The following is a 12,788-nucleotide window of genomic DNA, read 5'->3' on the forward strand; positions in this document are numbered from 1 at the left end:
TATATGGGAGCCTGTATTACAGCCAGTTTACAGCCGTAATACAAACTCCCATGGAGAAATAGGAGTATCTGACCGAACAGTGTCTGGTAGCATCGTAATCAGGCGGTCGGAACACCGACTGGAGGTCGTTCGGTCGGTCCCGAGTCTGAAACGGTGTCGGACGGAGGCAACTCTGACCGCCAACGTAATAAGCCCCATAGTCGTTACCAAGCATATACCATTAACATGCAGGTCTTTACCACGCATTTCTTTACAACGAACATACATAGAAATACATTATATGAACTATTACCACCCAAACCATAACAATGCAATTTAAAAAAAATGTTAAATAATGGTAATGTATATGGATTCAACATTAAAATTAATTTCTACATAGACAATATAATTATAGTTTGAGATGTATTTTTGTAAACATTTTTATGAAAAAAAGTCTGTAATGCGCATCTCCATGCAACAGAACACAAAACAACACAACACATCGTAAGTCAAGGTAATCCATAGCAACCCAACGCACATTTTTCCAACTTCATATGACTGCGCATCACAACGCAGCACGACGCACCAGTACACAAATAAAGATCATTAAGTATCAATGCCACACAACGCAAAATATTGCAACCCAACACAAATATTTGCAACAATAAGTATAAAAGAAAGCAACACATCACAACACATTGGACATGTTTTCCAGAGTGGTTAAACAGTATTTACACTTTAAAAACCTGACTTTTGTCTTTTCTACATAAGTAAACACCCTGCCCCCGACCAAGATGGCTGACAAATTCTGTGAAGAAGGTCAAAACACACTACATTTCACCACAAAAACAATTAACACTTTAGTTACCAAAACTAGTTTTCAACACTTATTTTATTGTAAATTATAGTATATCCTTAAAAAAATATATAAAAACAGGCATCCACCATTTTGTAGTCAGTGGTACACTGCCTTCTGATGTGACCACGTGCACCAGAGTGAACAGGAGAGTTGATCAGCCATAGTCCAAAACACTGTCATCTACCTATCCAAGTAAGCATAACTTAGATATTTAATACACTTACAAATTAGTAGATATGTCATAGAACCATTAATTTTAAAAACGTGTACTTACTTTTTTAGACATTGTGACGCTTGTGAACACACAGAGTTTGTGAAGCTTTTCAAATGAAATATTACTGTAAGTTAAAATTCAGCCTTTTTTATTTACAATTGAATGTTAATATTTCCTCAAGACTAACAATGTTCCTTTATTTTTTTTTTCAAACTGTAACCTACTCAGGGAAGGTGCTGTATAATGGCTGGGGGATGAATTTACTATTTTACCTCCGCCAAGTACTTAGATCATCTAGACATTTTTGATGCAAAGGTCAAAAGAAATCACCAGGTAACATTTTTGCATTAAATATAAATGTACAGTAATAAGAATTTTCTTTTTAAGGTCCACAAAATTAACAAAGATTTAATTTCCTCTCTTTCAACAGTGTAATTTAACAAGCTGCATCCGTTAACCTTATAATTTATTTTCTTAGTCGGACCAATTTCAAAAAAGAAAATAAAAACCAACATTATTACATTAAAGTCATTTTTTTAATGTTTCTTTTGCAGATCTTTTACAAATAGAAAACACAAAGCAAGCAACTTACATCAAATTAAAACATTCCAATAAACTGTTACAGAATGATGTCTACATGTATTTTTACGAGATATCAACAGAGCCCAGGAGTCATTGGAGGAAGTGTTGAATATTTTTCATCCCTTTGTAAAGGGAGAGTGATTACTCTTGGTGACACAGTTAAAAGAACCACAGAGCATAACCCCTCTATCTCTGCAATGGAGATTGAAGTTAGGGAAAGTATTCAACAAATAAAGACACTTGTGGCTCAGTTTTGAGGAGGGTAGCCTAGAATACGCTGCCAGTAGTAGTCCCACCATCCTAAACTTAAGAAGAATGGTTCGAAGACAAAAACAGGTGAGTAATCCCTAAAGAGTAACTTCTCAGTCCTCATCTGATGTTAACATTCCCCCTGAACTTACTGTTTCTTCTACTAACTAACCTTTTCTACTTATGATAACGAAAACCTTCTAAAATGAATACTAATTTTAGTACAGCACATAACACAATAACCCTGGAGAATAGTGAAATTTGGATAATGGATGGAACTTTTAAATCAACTCCCCACCAATTCACCTAAATATATACTATTCATGCAAACATTATAATAACACAACAATCCTATAAGTTTATGGATTACTTCCTGACAAATGGGCCTCAATTTACACTGAATTCCTATCAGTCGTAAAATCTAAAACAATGAATAAATGTCCTAGGAAAATAATAGTTGACTTTGAATTACAAATGATTAATACAATTACTAAAATGTATCCTAACAGACAAATTCAAGGATGATTTTTCACTTTTCCCAGGCATATTGGAGAAAAATTCCAAAAACATCCTTAGCTGAGGATTACATGTCAAATAGTATACTGCAATATGAAGTTTGAAAAAAATAACAACACTGTATTTTGTACCTCCTGAGTGTGTGGATGACTTCTACATTTCAATTATACAATCAGAATACTTTTCACAAAACAAGGAAAAATTGGCTCTGCTTCCAAACTACTTAGAAGATACATGGATTGGCCATCTAAGCAGGTCAGGTCACAGAAGGACACCAAGATTTCCTATTGAATGGTGGAACTGGTACTCAACCTAACCAATAATGCCATGGAGGATTGGCATAATTAATTCAGCAACTCAATAGGAAAAAATCACCCCAAAGGCCATCATTTCCTGGAAATCTTGAAAAAAGAAAAACGTTTTCCAGAAATGAGGATGGCTCAATCATTGTCAGGTAGTCTGAATCCTTGTAACTCCCAAAAAACTAAAGAGATGTCTGAATGATATTGGCAAAAATTCACAAATTTCCATTAATGGGAGCTTCAGAGTACCTTGACAATGTTGCATACATTTTATACCACTAACATCAACTAATACTCTCAAAAACTATTCTCCCAGTTTGAATGTATAAACAAATGAAATTGACCTTTTTGAAAATTAAAAAATTATCTGAGCCTCTACCTGTAGTTGTCTTCTTTCTTCAGCTCTTGGTGATATTTTATGAAACGTCTCACCAAGAGTCTCGAATAATTCAAAAATCCAAAGAGATTAACAAAAGTCCAAATAACCCATTTAGAAACTTTTTGGGAGAATTGGAGAAAACATTATTTTTCACTTTCCATTGTTAGACAGTCCACAAATAAGGTTATCCACAAAGCAAAATACCAGATTTTAAAAAAAATACAAATTTAAAAACATATGCATTTCCCAAAACGAAATCAATAGAGAAATTGAAAACCAATCCCAAAATCCAGAATCTTTTCTTCAGTCTTTTTCTTCTTCTTCCAAAATGGAAAAACGATAAAAAACGCACAAAAAACGGAAATGTTGCTTTTAATTCAAATAAGTTTAACATGTTTTAGACATAATTTTTTAACAACTTTTTAGAACCTATGTCAAAAACAATACAATCGTCCTGATGCGCACCAACAAACACAATCTGTATGGGGATGTAAAACTGGTTAAAACTCAAATAACACACATATTTTAATATAGAGCATCTATCTACCTCCCATCATCTCTCCTCACAATAAACTAAGACATCAATGTGTTTAAAAAGTCAATTAAATTGTTCTTACCTGACTGCAGTTCCTCCTTGCTTTCGTTGTTGACCGCCATGCTCCACCGACTATAGAAACAAAAGTTGAAACCTTTATGTAAAGCTGGAAGAATAAAGCAAAAAAGGACAATTTCTTCTATTGAAGTCAATGGAAAACAGTGGGATTTTTTTAAAATTTTGTAAATATATATGTTTATCTGGAAGTTAAAATATGTTTTTTTAATGAATTTTATTTTTTAAATATTTGTAATCATAAATTCTCATTATAATAATAAATATATTACAAATAAACTTGGTTTTTATTTAAATTTTGAGATAAAATTATTACAACTGATCTTTTTTTATGAAAAAATATTCCTACTGTAATACTCTCAAAAATTATTCATCTCCTTCTACGTGTGTCTTTTATTTTTAAGTAAAAAATGTATAACTCTAAATATGTTACATTAAGTTTTTTTAAACTAATACTCAGATATCACTGTTGGTACATGAGTATTAAAACACCTTCCCGCCCATTACCCCTATATCCCTTGCATCCTGCTCCTAAAACTTTAATTTGATATATTTCAAATAATTCACATTCTTTATTTCAAAGATATTTAAATTATTTTTAAATGGATTATAACATTTATACTCAGGCATCACAGTTGCTACCTGAGTATTGATACACTTCTTCACCCATAACTCTATATCCCTTGCATCCTGCTCCTAAAACTTTATTTTAGTATTTTTAAATTAACTTGCAATCATTTTTTTAAATATTAAATTTATAATGAAATGTATTGCAAATTTAATACTAAAGTATCACAGTTCATGCCTCTACAAGGCTTGACAATGAAGTGGAGCTGGAAAGATAGCCAAAAGCATGCTCAACAGTCTTGCTTGCTGTCTCAGAGATATTACACTGCGCTCCATAATTCTCCCTATTTCCCTGCAGATCTCCTTCACTTTCTCCACAGGTAACATCAACACACATTCTAATGTCCATATCTGAAAATCTAAAAACGTCATCTCTTGGTTCGGCACTAGACATGACTTTACTCTGTTAACTACAAATTCTAGATTCTCCAAAATATGGACTGCCAATTCTGTTTGCTCTAGGGCCATCTTCCTAGTTTCTTCCATTATCAAAACATCGTCCAGATAAACAATTAGTCGCACTGCCCACAATCTCAACTAAGCCATTACTGGTATCATTACTTTGGGGAAGAACCATGGTGTTGATGTCAAACCGAAAGGAAGACTAGTAAACCTTCACATGCTTCGCTGCCACTGAAATCTCAGATAATCCCTGTGCTCCTGACATATAGGATTTGTCAAAAATGCATCTTTTAGATCCAGATGTTTCAACCAATCCACCCTCCATTTTGAAATGATTATATAGAACCTGATCGTTCATCTCCCTCAGATTTATGACCAGTCTCATCCACTTGTCCTTTTTCTCCACCATAAATATATTGCTTACAATTTTTGATACATCTATACCTCCTTTTTCCATTACCACCTTGACCCACCTTGCCAAGGTTGGACGTGAACCAAACTTATGGAGATACCTATATGATATCAATAATTGAGCATTCCCAGAATCTCTCAAATTCTCAGTTCTTTTCTCTTATTCTTGCAAGCACCTTATTACACACAACTTCTTATTCTCCTCCATATTTGGATAAAAATTGTTCTATACATGCATTTCGTTCTCTTTCTAATATAAAAACAAACACACTCAGGAAAATAACTCCTAGCAAACACCTCTAAAGGTCTTATATCCGAAAATCTCATGAAAGACACTGAACATAGTAACATAATCACCTTCAACGTTAAATCCTTTAACCTCTTCGCTGCGGCGCAAATTCCGCCGCAGCGCTCCCGCAGTGCTGACATTCCGATCGCGGGCGTGGTCATGACGTCTCCCGGCCGTCGTCCGCACACGCCCATCGTGACTCATGATGGCCAGGAGACGTCATGAGCATGGAAGAGGTTAATGTCAAAAATTAATTGTCACTCCACAAAGTCAGTTCCCTTAGAACTTCATCCACAACCCATAAAGACAAATACCTTGGACCCAGAGGTACACTCAACCTCACACTTCTCATCAATCTTTTCACAACATCCACTTGACCCAAAGGCAAACCATTCACCAATGCCTGACCAGCCGAAATGGCTGACCTACACAAATTAACTGAACTATAAAAATTTCCTCCCAAAAATACTTCTGTCTCATAATTCACTACATTCACAATTTTTAATTCACCACATTCAAATGGGATACCTACTCCTCTCAGAACAACAACACACCCATTTCTTCCAAACCAACCCGTACGCCTTCATGGTTCCTGGGGCCCAAGAACCTTTAATGAGTTTCGAAGCCTCGAACAATATTTCTGACATCTGCCATACTCTCCTGAAATCATCCATGCCATCAACTCTCTCTGGATAGATTCACCAACAACCTCACACAACCGGTCAATAGTACAGGATTGTCCCTCAGTAATCTCATTACTTCTGGAAACCACACTTGTGTGGGCCAAAAAGGATCTATCAACAACAGATCTGCCCTCTCTTTCCTCACTTTCGTTAATACATGTTGTATCATGGAGAATGGGGAAAATCCATAATTGCATGTCTGCCCCAACTATTGCAGGAATGCATCTACTGTACTCGTCACTGGATCCGGTTTCCAAATGCAAACTATTGGAAGTTGTGCATTTAATCTGTTTGCAAAGAGATCCATGTGTAACTGACCCCATCTTATCTCCAATTCCCTGAACACCTCCCTGTTCAACATACAGTCACTCGAATCCCACAGATTCCTTGAATTCCAATCTTCCACAGAATTTCTTAGTCCTGGAATATGTTGTACCTGGATCATAATATTCTGATCGAGGCAAAAATGCCAAAGATCCTTCGACAAGCCTGCTAGGGCCTTCGAGCGTGGACCTGCCAACCGATTCACATACCTTACTGTAGATACATTGTCCATTTTCAACAGTACGCAACATTTTACATGATCCCTTACAAAACTTCTTACAGCAAATGATTCTGTTAACATCTCTAGATAATTGATATGCATTTCCTTCTCCTGAAGGGACCATTTCCCCCTGTTGCCAGAGACCCACAACTCGCTCCCCAACCTTGGAGACTGGCTTCTGATTCTATCTCTAGATCTGGGGTCTCTCCAAATATTACTTTCCCATTCCATACCTCCAAATTCTCCTTCGCCCATTCCAACTCCTGCAATGCCTTTATATTCAACTGAATATTTCAAAGCCTTCCTGAAATGATGCACTCATCTAGGGCCTGATTATGAGTTTAGCAGTCCTACCGCCATTCCGCCGTGGTGGTGGGACTGAGTACTCCACCGAGTTGAAGGCATTCCCGGAGGACGTATTAAGATGTTGCGGCCGGAACAGTCCGTAGCCGTCAGGCTGGGCATATACAGTCGAGCCAATTTGGATGTTCTAAATGGGCTGGCGGTCTCTTGGTGGTGGTGTCCTGATGGGGTGACGTGTTGCTGCTGTAAAGATAGGTAAGTACTACGTGTCAATATAAAAAAGTACATATATTTTTTGTGTATGTGTCGTAATGTATATGTAGGTTATATGTACTGTCTGGTTTGTTGCATGTAAAATAACACGAAGCGAAAGTCGCTGTCACCATACACCTCATAGGAGAAGTGACAGAGAAGCCTACCTTTGAGTCTGGTGACAATAGAGTTTCTAAGCGTCATGGTTTGGGGCAGCAGCACAGGAAGGACCTGGATAAAGGTGTATGACACGGATTCCGAATTGGGACCCAGTAAAAAGGTGTGTATGCACCTCCTTTCCTACCTTTCTGCCGATTTGCTCATGAAAAACTCAACTGGAAGGCAGATCGCAATCTGGACAGCGGGAAGCTTAGCGGGATTTCCTCCAAGACCTGCCTCTGGCTCTCTCGCCATCGGCGAGTGAGCAGGAGTCTTGGCGGTGGTGGCGGAACATATCTAAGCTTCTTTTACACTCCAAAAATACATGCCTGCCTATGGGCAATCATCAACTATAGGTTAAAAGAGCTTGTTCTGGCTAAGGGATAGAGAGTAAACCTAGGGGTGAGAGTTATCAATCCACAGAGTAAGATTAGGTAAGAAAAAAGTCTGTACTAATAGCTGACTGGATGAAAAACAACTGCCTGCAGCTGAATACAGACAAAACGGAAGTACTGATCTTCGGCAACAGCAGAAAAAACACGGAATGACTCCTGGTGGTCATCAGACCTAGGACATGCACCCACTCCCTCCGACCAAGCTAACCATGAAATCACAGAGCAATGCAATCTCCTTTACCTGCCTCCTCACTCTGCACATGCCATGTAAGACCTTCAAGTGGCGACCTCTACAAACGAGACGCACCGTGACACATTCCCTCATCACCAGCCGACTGGACTATGGCAACACCCTCAACGTAGGAATCGCCGCACACCTCCAACAGAGACTTCAGACCATACAGAACGCTGCAGCCAGACTCCTCCTTTGCCTTCCCCAAGGAACCCACATCGCATCCCACCTCAGTCAACTCCCCAGGCTCCCCGTACAGAAGGGATGCCATTTGAAACTGCTGACCAACGCACACAAGGCTCTACACAAACAAGGACCCGACTACATTAACCACCACATGAACTTCCACCAACCGTCAAGGAGACTATGCTTCACCTCCCTTTCTCTTGCCCATACTCCCCACATCTACCAAAGCAGAGGTGGAGGGCGCTTCTTCTCCCACATCGCAGCAAAGACCTGGAACAGCCTCCCCATGCAACCCCAGACCATCACCTCACTTCCGGAATTCCGAATAGCCCTCAAGACCTGGCTGTTCGAATAAGCCTCCAGGACCTGCAAGCATCTGAATAACCTCACATCATAAATCCTGATTTATTGATTGATTGATTGATAGTATTAACATCCCCATCAAGAATACAATTTAAGATACTTATTTTGTAATCCTCCAAGCCACCTCTATATGCTTGGCCATTGTATAAATGATGACTAGGGCTCCTGATTTTACGGTATTTATTTTTTTGACATTTCCATCTGTATTTATCCATAGTTATTTTATGCTAATGTTATCTGTATTTATACATATTTATTTTGGGTTTTGTGAAAAAATGAATTTGAAACTAGTATATTTCCACATTTGTGTACCCGATAAATGCTCATTCATGCTTGAATGCCTGATAGTTGTCAATGATATGAACACCCACAGATGATAAATCAATGCACAGATATGAAAACATTAACATTTTAGTACCAAGGTTTTGCATCTCTACTGTTTTTTAGGCCTCTTCACTAGAAATCCCTTCTATTTTTTAACCCCTTACCTGTCAATCCGCACAGCTATTGGCCAAGCAGTCATGAATGACAGCCTATAGAATCACTCTAAAAAGAATCCAATTTCCGTTTTTATCCACATTTGAAAATAAACACAGACAAAAAAATAAATTGCTTTCTGTCTGTATTTATCCGTAAAAATCAGTAAAAACGGAAAACGGGGAGCCTTAATGATAACATGAGGAACACTAGTTGATATAGAGAGTTGTAAAGCCGACCAGCTGATGAGAATCTAGTAGTTATCCCACAATGATTTAAATCACCCCCTACTTGGAGTAAGACACAAAGGATAACATATGAGGAAGTGGTCCTTCTGTTTCTCCATAAAGGAGCAGAACATAATCCAGTCAGACATGGGCCCTCGATCACCCAAGGCTATGCTGGTATAGAAGGCATCTGAAATAATCACTGATCTTCCTTTAAAACATAAGTGTAGCCTAGAAGCTGGATCAAGGATATCCGTATACGCTTCACCCGAAAGGCAAGTCTCTACTCTACAAATAGAGTCAGGTTCGTTGCTTTTCATTGCAAATCACTGAATTCCACAAACAAGTTCTTCCTGAGTTACACCTTCCCAGGCCTGCAGCCAAGATGAATATTAAGGTCCTCTTGAAGCAACTCCCAGCAAAGGCTGAAGGGTGCAATGTGTAAATTTTTCCTGAGATAACTTCCCTAGAAATCCTCCTAACAAGTCAAAGCATGCTTGGCACAACTCTTCGTTGAATTCATTAATCAGGGTGGGGGGTGGGTTGCTTCCATCAGCTGGTAGTAGGGCCTGGAAGACTGCCATATGCGGAATCAGTAATTTCTATAGTCCATTTTCCCTATTCCCTATTCCCTATTCTTGATGTCAAGTAGGCTGTAAATTATTCTTAATTTTCTGGTGCAGAAGTTAATTGGCCTGATTTCGAACTAGGGCGGGCGAAATGTTAATTGTGCTGGAAAAATTTCCACATTTCGTATTGTATGAAATGAATGAAATGATTCAAAGTTATGTGTTATACCGTTTACCGTGATTGTATTACACAAGCATGTATCTCTCTTAAAAAGTCTTGTGAAACACCAGTGGAAGACTGATTCGAGTAGAAACTGCATTACTAAGAGACATTTCCTACTCAAATCATACACCTGCTGCTATCTTGGGAGAGTTATGAAAGCAAGGTGTACACTTTAGTAAAAAACGTGAATCAACATGCCAGCAAATCACATTTCACTAAGAAATCTAAAGTTTATGAAATTTTGATGGAATTTCGATCAATTTCACCAGAAAAAAAGATTCGATTTCACCCAACCTTATCCCAGCTATAAACATGGTGGTAAGAGTTGAGGTGATAGCATTACTGGCAGTATTTTCTGCTGCGCTTTCACCTTTCAATTTGGGGAGTAACCTGTAGTAACATTATTAATGCTCATAATTTCCACATCCGCAATCCAGCTGCTTTAGCTGGAGGTACTATTAGCTGACATTCTTTGGATAGATGCTGTTCGATCTCTTTGCAATTTTTGCAATTTTCATGGCACTGCTGAGTAGAACAAATATCTGATAATCCGGCTACAGGTCACTTTTTTGGTTCTGTCACTTTTCCGGTGGGTTAATGAACTTTTTGGATGTCTTTATTGTCTTGTTGTTTTAAGGTTACATACATTTTCACATTTTTATATATAGAATGACACATTTTGTTTGTATTAATATTGTCTTATAAAGTTCTTGATAATATTTGCAATTTTTAGGTCGAGCCATGCGGCAGTGCGCATGCGCTGCTCGCTCTGCGAGGCATGCTGTAGTATGGTATGCTGTGGAAGCCTCATGCACGCACCGCCCATTTTTGTCATTGGCGCTGTGTCATTGTCCTTAAATGGTGGATTTTGATTTGTAAATGGGCTTGTTATTCCCGCCTTGGAACCGCATTGTCTCGATTTGTTACTGCCCATAACAACTGGACCTTTTACTTGGCTCGTTACACGTCCTGCTTTATCTAGGGGGTGAGCACTATCTTTGTTATTATTGGCACTGATGGGGACAATAGCGGTTGCTTTTTTGGGAATTTGCATAACGATCGCAGCGCCCGGTTTAGGGACACCACAATCATTTTCCATTTTAATGTTATTTATCATCCATGTTGAGTGTCCACTTCTGGGACACCGCGCTCTGTTTTAATTTTTTTGTTGTAAACTTTAATAGTAGCGTGGTGCCCGCTTCAGGGACACCACGCTCTGTATGTTTATTTATTTTTTTACTTTAAAACTGAGCGCGGCGCCGCTTCAAGGACACCGCGCTCGGTTTCTTTCTTTCTTTTTTAACTTTAACTCTGAGCGCGGTGTCCGCTTCAAGGACACAGCGCTCAGTGTTAAAGTAAAAAAAAAAAAAAGAAACCCAGCAAGGTGTCCTTCAAGCGGCGCCGCTCTCAGTTTTAAAGTTAAACAAACATTTGCAATGCAATAGGTCTTGCATTTACGCGAGTTTACGCTATTGGCATTGTCATTTACAATGCCAATAGCCTAAATTTGCGTAAATGCTGTTTGTTGTAGTTCTTGCGTGTCTTTCTCTGTTAACATATCTTTATTAACGTTTTCAATTGGAACTTCTTCAATTAGCTTACACTTTTTTGGAGCATTATGCTACAATATAAAAGGATTTATGGGATTCAGGAATTTATGAAAATCAATATCATCCATGGAGAATGCAGAAAACGTCTTATTGCAATTAACAATAAAACATTTTTCATTGCGTGTGTGTTTCCAGTTTTCAAAGGGGACACTCAGACATTTCCCAAGGGTAGCTTTTAAAGTCTCGCCTAGGCAGCGCTTTGGCTGTCTCTTCGAGACATGCTGTATTCAGGATATGTGCATAAAGCTCCGCCTACTTCCCGCCCATCTTAATTGGCTCCTGTCTCTGTCCTTTTTAAATGGTGGCTTTTCATTGGTCATTAGGCTTTGTAGTCCCTCCTTAGTACCGCCCTGTCTCTTTTTGTAACCTCCCATGAGGACATCCCCTATTACATGTGTTGTTACACCCTATGTTTTAAATACAGCCTCAAGGCACTATTTTCTTAAAGTCCTTCAGACAGGACACTCACTTGGTCCTAAACAAGGTTAGCAGTGGTTACTTTACTCGCTAGCACATCTCTCATTTATATTAAACATATACCATTACATCGCATGCGTTTATAACGCATGCGATTACAACGCAGCCGTTACAACGACTGCATTGTTACATCGCAGTACATTACAACGCAAGTCGTTACAACGACTTGCTCTAGATGGCGTGCTGGACTTAGGAATAGTTTAATGTACTATTTGAACTCCAGTGTGTGCAACACTAAGGAAAGTGTTGGAATAGTAAATTATACTGTTCCTTAGTTTAGAGCGCCATCTAGAGCAAGTCGTTGTAACGACTTGCGTTGTAATGTACTGCGATGTAACAATGCGGTCGTTGTAACTACCGCGTTGTAAAGGTAACGTGATGTAATGACCGCGTTGTTAAGGTTGTTTCCCATTTATATTAGACCTTCTATAAATTTCCCTTCATCAGCTCCACATAGAGTACAACCTAATCCGGAATTAATGTAATAATTATTTTGTCACATTTCAAAACTACTAATTGTATATATTGAATGTACTGTGGTACTGTCTTGCATGCAATTCATTCTAGACCTTCAGCTCCACATAGAGTACAACTTAATCAACATTAATATAATAATTGTTTTGTCACATTTCAAAGCTATTCATTGTATGTATAGACATAGCTATTTGA

The sequence above is a fragment of the Triturus cristatus genome, chromosome 11 (genome assembly GCF_964204655.1).
Source record: "Triturus cristatus chromosome 11, aTriCri1.1, whole genome shotgun sequence".
Classification (NCBI taxonomy): domain Eukaryota; kingdom Metazoa; phylum Chordata; class Amphibia; order Caudata; family Salamandridae; genus Triturus; species Triturus cristatus.